This window comes from Lactuca virosa, chromosome 6, assembly GCF_052849685.1.
Source record: "Lactuca virosa cultivar CGN04683 chromosome 6, Lactuca_virosa_CGN04683_v6, whole genome shotgun sequence".
NCBI classification, from domain to species: Eukaryota; Viridiplantae; Streptophyta; class Magnoliopsida; order Asterales; family Asteraceae; genus Lactuca; species Lactuca virosa.
Genome location: NC_136431.1, coordinates 55,315,593 through 55,327,984, shown reverse-complemented (window position 1 = coordinate 55,327,984; position 12,392 = coordinate 55,315,593).

Here is a 12,392-nt window from a genome sequence, read left to right as displayed (position 1 = left end):
TGATCTCTTTGATTCAAAATGTAGCAGGCATACGCAAACACATAAAAGTGAGAGTGGTCTGGTTTCCTCCTCTTAAGTATCTCATAGGCAGTCTTCTCATGACGCTTAAGAATGATGGAACGGTTTTGGGTATGACACGTTGTGTTGACAGCTTCAGCCCAAAATGACAGATGAAGACCAACTTCAACGACCATAGTTCTTCCAACTTCAATGAGAGTTCTATTTCGTCTTTCAGCAATGCCACTGTGTTGGGGGAGTTCTAACAGCAGAGAAGTTTTGAGAGATTCGTAAGTTTGAGAAAAAGTTTTCTAAGGAGGAGTTTATGAATTCAGTGCCATGATCACTACGTAATTGTCTGACTTTATGATCATAAAGAACTTCCCATTTCTTAATTACTGCTATGATTTCATCAGCGGCATGACTTTTCTTCCTTAAAACGATTACACAAGTAAATCTTGAAAATTCATCTACAATAACGAGAGTACACTTTCTGCCAACTCTTGATTTAATTGTTATCGGTCCAAAAAGGTCCATATGCAGAAGGTGAAAGGGATTTCTAATGGAGGAACATGACTTTGGCTTGAAGGGGGACTTGGTTTTCTTTCCTTTTTCACACGTTGAACATAATTTATCTTTGACAAACAGCATCTTAGGAATTTCTCTTACAAGATGATTCCAATAAATCTTTGATATGTTCTTAATGTTCAAGTGAGATAGTCTCTTATGCCACATCCAATTTAGATGAGATTGAGAACGAGAGAAGAAGGAGCGAAGAAAAGAGTTGTCAGCAGAGAACATATACAAAACATAATCGTCATTCTGTCGATTTGCAGTCAGTACAGTGACATTCTTTTAATTTAAGAACCTTTCCTTCTCTCTTGTTAAATTGAACTTTATAGTCAGCGTCACACAATTGGATGATTGAAATGAGATTGTGCTAAAGACCTTTTACGTATGAAACATTCTTGAATACAACAAACTTGCACTTGATGGTTTCGTATCCTTTTATAGTTACCTTGCTATTGTCTCCATATGTAACATTTGGACCATCCTTTCTTACAAAGTCATCAAGAAGTTACTTGAAACATGTCATGTATCTTGAACAACCACTATCTAAATACCAAATATGTTTACCTTGAAAAACAAAAAAAACAAAAATGTACAATTAGTATACACTGACCCATCTTGCAATGTGATAACAAGCATCAGAGAGAAAATTCAAGGAGTTTCCCTTTTTGATCCATTTATCATTTCGAGTTATGATCTTGTCAGTCCCGGTGGAGCTCTTTTCAAATGTGTAATCACTGACTCTATGAGAGGCATCACCACATCGGTAACAAACTCTGGTTCCACGATTCTTTATTTTACCATTTAGACATTGTTTTCTGTTATTAATCGAACCTGAAGAATCTTTATCTGATTTAAAAATTCTTGCATTAGTTCTTGACCAGGGAATGTCATCGATGGTATGCTCTGATGATTCTTTGTAGTGAGATACAGAAGAGATTAAGGAATCATCTGAAAGGGAGGTCTTCGATTGATATCCAGATTCAGTGTTTCTAATAAAGTACTAAGGAAACATGCTAAGAATTTTGTTTACAGAATGAACTTCACCATTGGAAACAAAAAAATTTAGCAGGATCGTAGTAGAGGTCAAGACATACTCACAATGAGGTGGTTAAAGTGAAAGATTAAGAGAAGATAAACAAGATATATATTTGGTATTACCATTAGAGTGAGTAGTACAATGTGTACCAATAAGAGTTTGATTTATGAAATCGATACTTACAAATCTGCTTTGAAATCTCTCTCAAGACTGTCAACATTATAAAAGGTTTGTTTAGTCTCAATTTTTTGATTAAATAAACAATGCCTTCAACATCACCTCCAAGGATTTTCTCACACTGATCAATTATGTGACCATTAATGATTCTGGTGACATTACGGTGTGAAGAATTCCAGTTATTTAAAATAAGTTGAATACCTTTTGCATGATAAATCGAAATGTAAATTATCAAACATATCAGCTTTTTCAGTGGAAGAATAGTTAATGAAGTTTTTACCTGATACGTTGAGGCTGAGTCCCAGTCCTGAGACTTAGAGTCTTTAGCCAATGGAGAAAGGTCAGCGTTAAACGTACTAAAGCTGTCCCTTGGAGTATCAGCGTGAGACTCAACGATTTGATCCATGAGATACTTACCTTTTCAAACTTCTTCCTCTGAAAGATCTTCTCTGTCAAAGGCGGATGATAGAGTGATCATCATCTCTTGTACAGTTGAGAAATATTGAACCAAAAGATAGACATGAAATGGAAGAGAATATCCAATAGCAATCATTGTCTTTACATCAAGATTTAGGACACTTTTTTCTTCCTTGTTGTATCCCAACACTGATTTTTGTTTTAGTTTACTTCCAGATGTATTGTCATTGGATGACTGATGGATAGAGGCGATGGAACCCTTGTTGATGATATCAAGCATATTATAATCCATGATATCGAAAACATCCATGGCCTTTGATTTCCAAGCAGTAAATTTGAGTTCATCAAATGGAGGGATCTTGTTTGGAACAAGCGACTTGGGATTATAGGCAGTTGACAAGAGAACTTGAGTGTATCGAAAACCTGCTCTGATACCAATTGAACGTTTGTATCGATTGGATACACTTCAAGTGTGAATAACAAATAACAAACTAACTAAGAAAATATTAAACAGAAAGACAAAGAACATGAGTAATCACAAAGATGCTCACTAAGAAAGGATGTTCTCACCAAGAGAATGAAGGTCACAAGGATGGTCTCCAAGACATTACAATTCCAATAACTGAAATCCTAATAATTAAGGGATGTATACCTATCTAAGTAAAGGTCTAATCCTAATCACAAAGATTACGGATCAGATATCTATTATATATATATATATAACTGCCTAATATACAAAAGATCACAAAGATCATTATCTTCACGTTGATGCCGATAAGGTCTTGTGTTGGCGCTGGCGCTGGGTGTCACACTGTAAATTGTTTGACTCGTCAGATCATAAGTTGTGACCTAACAGGGCCCGTACTATTATAAAAACATGATACATACTCGAAATCAATAGACCCATGAAACGGTTTTGTGATACATGGTAAGGATTTGGGTGAGTTAGGGACTTACAAAACTCATACCTTATCAATTGTAAGTTGTACGTAAGTCAAGGATTGTGAAATGATGACTGCTATCACATCCCAAAAATCATAGTAAAAATTTCCATTTTTAAAACCCTTTAATAATCCATAAACGATACAAAAACATTGTTTTTAAGAAGGTAGTCAAAATCAGAATATCCAAAAAATCATCAATCAACAAAATATCCAAGGATGATGTGCACAATCACGCCTTCCCCTTGCCCCAATAATCTGATATACCTAAAACCATGAAATCAAACTGTAAACCAAATCTTAGTGAGTTCCCCCAAAATACCCCACACAACCAAACTGATTACAACATACATATATGACCCTTCAGCCTGAATGGACCGCCTTGCAAGGCCTACAACCTATGTGGACCGCTCGAGGGGCCTACGGCCTGACTGGACCGCCACGCAACACATGTAGCCTATCTGAACCGCCCCGGGTATCTAGGCTTTTAGCACATAGTAGGACCGCCTCAACCCAACCGTACTATGTCGATATATGTAACAGAAAAACATAAACATATAACTAGCAAGCACAAGTAATCTTACAGATCTACTAATCTAACAATTCACAATAGCATAGCAACATCCTGTATACCAAGATATACAAGACAACCTAGTGGTTCAGCATTAGTGCCTTCGACCCACGAGTACAGTGAGGAAAACTCACATCAATCAGTAACGAATAGATCTTACACACGAGTCGTTGGTGCTAAAGTCTCTCCCACTAAACATATCCAAAACCAAACCTTAATTAGCAATTAGGTTAATATGCCACTTAACTGGCCCAAAAGTCAGTGCCAATCCCTATTTGGGAAAAAGACCATTTTGCCCTTCCCAATCCTCAACCCCTCACAGTTGACCAAGGGTCAAACTGGTCAAAAAGTCAATGTTCAATGCTAGTTGACTTACGCCCTGCATACTCAATCTACGCCCTGCGTAGTGGTATGCCATGAGTACTTATTCTGTTAATCCAATTCATATTTTTAGCTCTTAATCCATAAAGACCAATCATACATTACTCAGATCTGATCCTAATAGCTCCATAATGGATAAATTTTCCAACTTTATCCATTAGGATGGTCCAAGCAACCAAGATCTAGTCTTTATGTCTCAAAGGGACCAAAAATGCATCTTTGTCATCTTAATCCATTAAGTATAGGCCTCCAACCTTCAGATCTAAATCATTATGATGTTTGGATGGATAAAGTTTCCAACTTTATCCATAACAAGGTCACAAACTATCAAGATATAAACTTTTCCACTAAAATAACCAAAAAGTGGCAAATATGACAAATAACAAGATCTATGAAACCAATGAGCAAGTCAGAAGTTTTTTACTCACAATAGTCAAGGAATGATGTAATCTTGCTGGATTTATACTTGAACTCTTCTTCTATACACTTTGCCACCACCTTGCTCTTCAAGATTCAACCTTCAAATGGAGAAATAAGCTCATAAATGATTCTATGGCTCAAAAGCATGTAAGAGGAGGCTAGGATTTCTCAAGGAATGATCTTAGGTGACGAAGGCTGGTAATGAGAGGGTTTCCCATACATTAGAACCCTTAAATAGGGCTCAAGACCAAAGATTTAGGATTTTTGATCTGCCTGGATTACGCCTTGCGTAACATAAATTACACCCTGGCTAATTCATTAAACCCCCATTACGCCCTGCGTAACTTTTAGTTACAGCATGCATAATTCGAAAGTTCCCAATTCCACTTCAACTTCAAATAGCCATAACTTCTTCGTTTCAACTCCATTTTCGGTGTTCTTTATATGCACTGAAAGGTACTGAAGAGCCCCACAATCATATATAATTACTTTTGTCTTAAAACATACCTTACTAAAATTATGAATTCATGAATGAAGTATAAAACATCACTTTTCCCATATTACCCTTTTCTTTGAGCCGCAATTCGAAGGTTTCAAACACTTAACCAAGCATTATCATCCTCTGATAGGTTCTAAGATCAATTCCCTTAAAGTCCAAGACCTTTACTCAATCAAATTATGGCCCACTATCTTCGTTAAATAAACATCCAAAACTAGGTGTTACTACTCCCCCTCACTTCAATTAGATTTCGTCCTCGAAATCCGACTCGGTTAGAATATTAACTGCACTAACAAAATCCATATAATCCTGCCAACTCGTTTGCATAACCAATGCATCCAAACTGAACTCGAGAGACCACTTAGAGCCCCTTGATTTTAGCAACATTTCAAACACTTGAAAGCATTCAACTGCAACAACCATCACCCTCTCCCCCAACTGTACGACCCCACTCATAGCTAACTACTCAAACTAGGAAAATCTCATAGCTACGGCTGAACTGCCTTATACTTCACAGAATTAGGAATCCATCAACCTAAAATTTTCAGGGACAAACATATTGGCTGATGATCATCTACTCTCCATACTTATCCCAAGTCTCTGACCATGAACACCACCAGACCGAGTATAACAATACTAAAAAATATTTTGATAAAGAATTTTAACCCAAGCTCAGAACCGCCTAAAAGTTCTCAGATACACACTTGACTTCTTTCCAAGTCATCACAATCCCACCGCTCCCATGAGCATATTAGTGGTGAATCCGGAAGAAAAATCTTGGGCAACATACATACTCCCATGCACTCAGGTACAATTTAACTAACAATTCATCCAAGGTTCCTACAACTAACTCTATTATTGGCATCTCAACTTTGTTGAAACCAATCTTGCAACAATGAATAAGGATCCACTATGTAACTCCATGAGGAACTTTCGATAAACAACGGTGAGATTTCGAACAAGTCAAACCAAAAACCAACCCATAACCATCAGTTGGTGAGTCATTAAAGTATTCCCATACTGTTTAAAATACCCAATTATGCCAATGACCAAACAAATTGCACCATGAAAATCCCCATGACATAACTATCGGCCCAACACATCAATGAAATCCACAAGGGTCCATGACACGTCGTGACACCATCCCTCCATTAAATAGAGAAGCTTACGGTTCCTCATCGTTCTTGCCATCACCCAATCTCAGTCATGAAGATTCTCGATTAACATTTAGTGGGCCTATAGACATATGACTATTATCCCAATGACCAGTAGGAATCCACTCAGTGACCCACTTACCAGAACCACAAGAGCCATAACATACTATAATACAAAACCCTTTCATAGTCTCACGACCATAACTGGAATGGCTTAACTCATCGTATAGAGTGCTACAAGCCAAGTCATAGACTTACCACACTTCCACAACCGTTTACCAACTTAGCGAATGTTACGGCTACCCCATAATCTTACAACACTTCCATAACTACAATGGGCCCATCCCATGGTCCTGCCAAGTACCCACAAGAATACCCAACCAAGAACAATATGGGCCAAACCCCCAGCCTATTGAACCCTATCAGGCATTTGGGTCGTGCATCGAACCCCATAGCCTTTATCAGACAAGAACAGGAAAAGAGGTTCTAAAACAACCCTTAACCTGAGCTTAGCCACGAATCCAAAAGTTACCCCTACCTCTACTACATGTCCCCAAATGAGATAACTTGAATACTCAACCTTTGATTCCTTGATTACAACAAAACCAATGAACACTGTTCCTTGCGTGAGCTATAACATCCCGTTTAAAACAAAATAAATAAAATAAGTAAATAAATAAATAAAATATGTAAATAAATAAACACTAAAACCCCGAGATGTATTTTTATATTTTAATGTTAGCCCTAAATCCGTAATAATTTATCAGAGTATTAGTGCAAGGAGTTAAATGTTATAAATTCTGGAAATCGGCGGTTAAAGTGTAACTTTCGGACTAGTTATGAATAAAATTGTGGAAGCTGGGGGTCGTTTGGTAATTAATGGATTTAATTCGAAAAAGATTTTGGTGGCAGGGACTATAATTGACTAAAATAATTTAAGTTTGAAATGAAGGATATCACACCCCCAAACCAGAACGGCGGAAACGTTCGGGGGTGGATGATGTCATGTACAGTATCACAACAATTGCATAATAGTAATCAAAGTACAACAATCATTACATTGATAAAGTATAGTTTTACATTCGTGTTCAAATCAATGTATACTTGACACCAAAAAGTATATTAAAAGTTAAAAGACATGAGTCTATGAAGCTCCATCTTCTCAAAACCTGTGAATACCTGTTTACTGATTTTCTGATAATACAAGTAGTTTTGAAAAGAGTGTCAACAATTAAGTTGGTGAGTTCATAAGCATGTTTGTAATTGAAATCTGTCATTGTTCTTTGAAAATGTAAGCATGTTTTCCCAGAAAATCCTATAGTTTCTGTTGTAATGTATCGTAATCGTAACATGTAAATGTTATTATACTCTGAAATAGTATAATGTAGTTTTAATTCATATGTAACCATGAAAAGTTTGTTTTCTCTGTACTAGTACAGTATTCTGTATTTGTACTTGTATGAAAACTGTGTAATTGTAAATGCCTTGATTCACCAGCTATACTTGTAAAATACTGTATTATAGTTTTATTATTAAATAAAACTATATGAAGTTCTTACTTATTCACACACTAATCATATTGTTCAATACCAAATTGTGAGTTATTATAACCATGCTTGATGACCTAAGATGGCTTGAACACGACGTTCTTCAGGCGTCGAAATCGGTACAACATTTGTAACCCTAGGCCTGCCGGCCTAACTGTAGCGAACAGTTAAGGTGTGGGATTGTCAGTCCCGTATAGATCTATACACAAGTGTCATGCTCTCCCTCCAGGAGATTCTGATTATAATTTCAGGACATGGTTGGTACTTAGATAAGTATGTGAAGTGTGTCTCATAGATGCTATATTGACGGTTACGTGTAGAATAATGAAAAGTTACTTTGTAATAAATAAACTGTAAGTATATCTCATAAACTATATTTACTATAGTTTATATGTTTGTTTTCCGTAAGTTATTATGAATATGTAAAGTAGTATATATGATCCATAAACTATACCTATTATAGTTTATATGTTTGTTTTCCGTATTATAATCTGAACTTTGAAAAGCAACATTTAAGTTCCATAAACTATATCTATTATAGTTTATATGTTTGTGATTTACTAAAACGAAAACCTTTGTATTGTTAATAATTCGGTAAGTTTAAATCGAAAAATCTGTGATACAGTTGTCCCGTGAAATTCAATATTTATACCCGAATGGTATTAAGATAGTTTGCAAAAATTATATTTTTGTTTAACAAGTTTAAAATGATTTTATACTTATATAAATATAGTATTTATATAATTATGTTTAAATAGACATTCGAATAAATATATCTACCACAAGCCCATAACCAAACAAGGAACAGGAAATGGAGTCAAATTATCAATTCTAAGCCTGTTGAACCCTAGTTATATAATTTATATATATATATATATATATATATATATATATATATATATATATATATATATATATATATATATATATATATATATATATATAACAGCAACAATTAATAAAATATTGAAAACATTTAGATATTAACACAAATTTTCTTCTGTTACACTTGTATTCCCCCCCTAAAACAATGAAAAATCATGAAAATGTAGGGGTATGAACAAACCTCAGGTGCGTGTTCTTGGTTGGTTACGACGTGGTTGTGATGATTCCCGGGTTAAAACATGTTTTATCAAACGTATCTTAATAATATTATACACACGATATTGTACTTAAAATTAGTGAAATGATTAATAAAGTGTTATATTAACACTAAATAATATATGATACCTACCAAAACTTGTAATTATTTGGTAGAAGATGATCTTTTGGAGTTTGTAAATCTTTATTTTTGAGAGAGAAGAAGGTTCGAAATTTAGAGAGGATGGAGAGAAGTTTTCGTAAATGAAGGCGTAAGAATGAAAGTGATTCATATTATGTATCTTAAGTATGAAGGAAAGATAGGCGGTTTGAGGTGATTTCGGCCGAGAATGGAGATTTCGGCCTAGAACTCTACCCAAGGAAAGGTGTTTGCGGTCCACAACCTGATTTCGGTCCAGGCATTTTCGGTCCGAAGATAAGGCGGTCTTCGCACGTTTGCGGTCCGAAGGGGTTTTCGGTGAAGCATGATTTCGGTCCGTGGATGGGGATGGTTTGCGGTCCAAGGAGTGTGAAGTTTCGAGCGTTCTCGGTTTGTGCTTTCATTTTTTTAATTTTTGCAACACTTATTTAATAAAGGATTTATATATATTAATTTATTAATTTAGCCTTAATAAATTACAATTCAATATATTTGACTTTTTTTTAGCAAATTTCACTTTTATTGACTTTGGTTAACTTTTACAGACTTGAAAATAACGGGTTTTCACAAAGGAGGCGGGACTAAAACACGTCACCCCCTCCCTTGGCCTCTCATTTAAACGACCCAAAACCCTAACCCTAATATTGTTGCAGCCGCCACCTTATCTCTCCACAATCTAGCCCCCACCATCACCTTTGTCGCTTCCTTGAACCTCTGAGCAACCACCGTCGCTACTGTTGCCGATGAAGACGAGGATCGCAAACCCGACGACGTGACAGTGGGGAGGTCGGAAGAACGGAACACATGGCCATTGTTCCCTTCTCTGGTAAAGGCGCAACCCCCTCCAACCTTCTCTGTTTTCTTCTATCGCTATGTCAAGTCCCGCACCCGCCGCTCTAAACAGCTGTCCCTTCTTGCTTTCATTCTCCGACATCTGCATGCCACCATGAGGGTGGTTGTGTTCGTGTTTCGCGACTATATGTGTGTGTGTTGTTGTTGTAGTAAGTTGGAGAGGCGTGTTTGTGTGTGTGTTTTGTTGGCCAAAAAAACAAAAAGAACCACCATGGCAGCCAACCATGGTGGTTGTCGCCTTGCTTCTATTTTCTGCCACCACGAGCCACCGTGTGAGGTGGGTGTAAATGTGTAATATTGTGTGCATATGTATTTTCTGCATGGTTGTTATACTGGGATTTGTTTGGTCGGATTCCAACTTAAAACCGCCACCATCGCCGCGAGTGGGTGGCTGCCGACATGGACCGCCGCCGACCACCAATGGCCGAGGTGGCAGTGGGTGGTGTCCGACTTATTAAACATTAAATTATCTAAGCATCTAACCTTAGACTGAGTGGCATGTGTTTGGGTTGGAAACCCTAATTAGGGTTTAGAATACCCTAATGTCAAGCAAACCCTAGTTTTGGAGTTTTGTCAGGACCCGTATTAAACTTTTATTGGACTTTAAGTTGTACTCGATAATTCCCAATGATTAACTTAATGCAATATTGGACTTAATGAATTAAGTCCTTAAGGGGTTAAGTGTGGAACACTAACCCTAGTTATGATTTTATGTGGGAAACCCTTGAATCGGTTAGCCCTATTTTGGACAATGATCGGGGCGTGTATTTGGGCTATTACTTGGATTATTATTATACCCGAGAATGACTTGGTCAAACCTTAATCAGTCCTACACTTAGGTGGTTAAGTCCTTAATGGGTTAGGTGTCCTTACCTAACCCTAATCGTCATTTTATGTGGAACCCTAATTATCATTTCTTGTAAGGTAGTCGCTATTGCCAGTGACCATGACCTGTAGTCGGGGATTGACTCAAATATCTATCTATCGATAATTGGAAGTGATTTCAAGCTTGTAGAATTCTTCGTTACTACGGTGGTTACCTACACCGTAGTAAAGAGCCTAGATAGATACTTGGGTGTACATCTCACCTCTGAGTATATACGGTCATGCATTCCCTGGATTGTTAAAATTTAGTATGTTGCTATGCAATAATGATCTATTAGATCTGTATCCTAGTATCGAGTATGTTGCTTTGTTGTAGTGATCTGTTGGATCTGTATCCTAGTATCGAGTATGTTGCTTTGTAGTAGCGATCTGCTAGATCAATATCCTGGTACCGAGTATGTTTCATTGTTGTAGTGATCTGTAGAACTGTATGTTATCTGTACTTGTTGGTAATCATCTAGTAGAGTGACCTAAGGACTAAATGTAGTAATCTAGGATAGCTTGAGAACTCTTGATCTAGGCTTTTTTTCCTGTTCCATGTATGGTTGTGGCACTAGAGTAGGATCATCTGTTCGGGTGGCTATCTCACCTCTGGTTACTTATGGTTACGCATTTGATGGAGTTTAGCTAGCAACAAGACTTTATGTTGTGAGAGGACTAGTAGGCGGTAGTGAGTTGTACGATTGATGTTTGCCTTTATTACGTGCCTACTTGACCTTTGATTGTTTACATATCAATATGTTGTGTTTGGTTGGGTTGAGGTGGCCCTACTTTGTGCTGAAGGCCAAGATACCTGGTGCGGATCGGCTGTATGCTGCAGGCACAGAGGCTCAGGTTGAGCGGTTAGGTTGAGGTGGTAAGGCCAACAAACCCGGTATAGTTGGGCATTCTAGTCTTTTGATTGATTGGGCTCGTTGCTCGTTTATCTGTTTGGTTATGTGTGGTATTTTGGGGAAACTCACTAAGCTTTGTGCTTACTCAGTTGTTTATTGTTTCAAGTATCACCGTTCATCATGGGAAGGCGAAGGCGTGACTGTACACATTCATCAACAACAATGAAGAATTTGCGCTTTAATATTATTCTGACTTTTATAAATGTATTTGAAATAAATGGTTTTCTACATAATGAATTTATAATTGAAAAGATTTACTAAAGTAATGAAAAGTTTTGGTTGTGAAAATGGAACGTTACAAGTTGGTATCAGAGCCCTAGTTCAAGTGAATTGGAGGAACACTTGTGTGAATCCAGTTTCAAACTAGGATCCAAGAGTTTTTGCAAAATGTATTTGAAAGAAATAATTTATAATAAAAGGGTTGGGCTAAAGAAAAGGGTTCGATCTCTTGTCATGTTCTTGTTTGATTGTTGGCATGGGAACAGAAACGTGGGCCTTGACTTAACTTTGGATTTTTCAGGAAGATGTAGTGTATACAGTTAGCCAGAGCCCGAACAGTAGAGTGGTTTCCAAAATACCCATACTTGTTATGTTTGTTGAGTTTGATTTTGCTGATATATGAATTGTTAGAAAAGCATGCTAGTGGATAAGGTTCTTTTAGAAACTGTTGGATAGTGATGCCTGGTTTTTGTGATGCCTTATGATATAAGGAGTTACTTAGCTGATATATGCTTTTAATTGTATGATTGCTACGTGTATGTTGAGTAGTTATATATGGTCAGGATTGAATATCCTTAGAATAATCGACT